The sequence below is a fragment of the Peromyscus leucopus genome, chromosome X (genome assembly GCF_004664715.2).
Source record: "Peromyscus leucopus breed LL Stock chromosome X, UCI_PerLeu_2.1, whole genome shotgun sequence".
Classification (NCBI taxonomy): domain Eukaryota; kingdom Metazoa; phylum Chordata; class Mammalia; order Rodentia; family Cricetidae; genus Peromyscus; species Peromyscus leucopus.
This window is the reverse complement of record NC_051083.1, coordinates 39,626,360-39,627,728: the sequence shown is the minus strand read 5'-3', so window position 1 is coordinate 39,627,728 and position 1,369 is coordinate 39,626,360. Positions and strand designations below refer to the sequence as shown.

The 1,369-nt window shown below is 49.6% G+C and overlaps 1 pseudogene; it reads left to right on the top strand.

The window, feature by feature from the left end:
- Positions 1-301: 301 nt before the first annotated feature.
- Positions 302-1,073, top strand: LOC114681383 (annotated as a pseudogene).
- Positions 1,074-1,369: the final 296 nt, after the last annotated feature.

Here is a 1,369-nt window from a genome sequence, read left to right as displayed (position 1 = left end):
TCACCTCTGGGCTGGATGGGAGCCTACTTATCCTTATTTTATAATTTAAAAAGATAGTCAATTTAAGTGCCAAGAATAAAGCTTTAGAAAAACCTATTAAAATGAATTATAGCTGCTCACTGGGGTGTGTGTGGCAGTGGTGGCAGAGCTGGCACATGGCAGATCCAGCAGGCACGAGGCAACAGCGGTGGCCCGAACCTGACCCAGCCTGACCCTGGCCCCAGCCTTACCCGGAGTGCCGCTGCCTCGCTCCGGCCTGGCCTGGTCAGGAGCTTCCAGAGGGAGCGGCACAGGCCCGGCCATGACCGACTTTAAATTGGGCATCTTGTAGCTCACCTGGGTGGCCAGAAAGAACAAATACACACTGATAGATGAGCAAGACATACCACTGGTGGAGAGCTACTCCTTTGAGGCTCAAATGGAAGTAGATGCTGATGGAAATAGTGCTAAGATATTTGTATATGCCTTCTACAAAAACTGAGGAAGGGGCTTTTGCATGAGCTGCTGTGGGAATGACACGGGGGAGGTGTGGCTCCCGGGTTTCAGGTGGTACATCTCAATGTTGTGACTGCGGACAATCACCTGGACAACCTGCAGTTGGTACCATGGGAATGGCGACCCAAAGCTGAAGAAACCTCCAGCAAACAAAGGAAGCAAAGCTTATACTGGCGTGCTATCCAGCAGCTTCCCATGGACCCTATAGAAGAACAGTTCCCCATCCTGAATGTGAAAGGGTTCTATAATGCCAATGGAGATGTGGTGGAAGAGGAAGAGAATTCCTGTACCTACTATGAGTGTCATTACCCTCCTTGTACAGTGACTGAGAAGCAGCTTCGGGAGTTCAACATCTGTGGGTGTTGCTAGGTGGTACGATACTGTGGCTCTCAGTGCCAGCAGAAGGACTGGCCTGCCCACAAGAAGCAATGTCAGGCTGAAGAGCTGCCACTGTCGCAGGTTCAGGGTTTCTAGCTCATCATGAGCACAGTGGAAGACAGATTGGAGGTGCCAAAGAAGCCAGCAATGGATCCAGAGCAGCTGCCATAAGACCTCAGAGCAACATGAAGCCTGTGGGGACAGCGCCCTCCAGTGTTCACCCCCAGCAGAGACAACGGGGAGGCTCCCTAGGACCTTTCTCATTATTTATATGTTAATATGTTTGTAAACTCATGTACAGTTTTTTTGGGCGGGGAAGTGAGGGGAGGGTTAGAAACTTCAAATAGAATCATTTGTTGTATTCCTCAAATGGTAAACAGTTGATACTCGAATAGAAACTGTCATGTAGTTGAGCTTCTCTCCTGGTCAGTGGGGATCCCACTGAGAGGCTTGCACAGAGTCATGTCTAAACAGGCAGAGTAAAGGGGTAGAATAA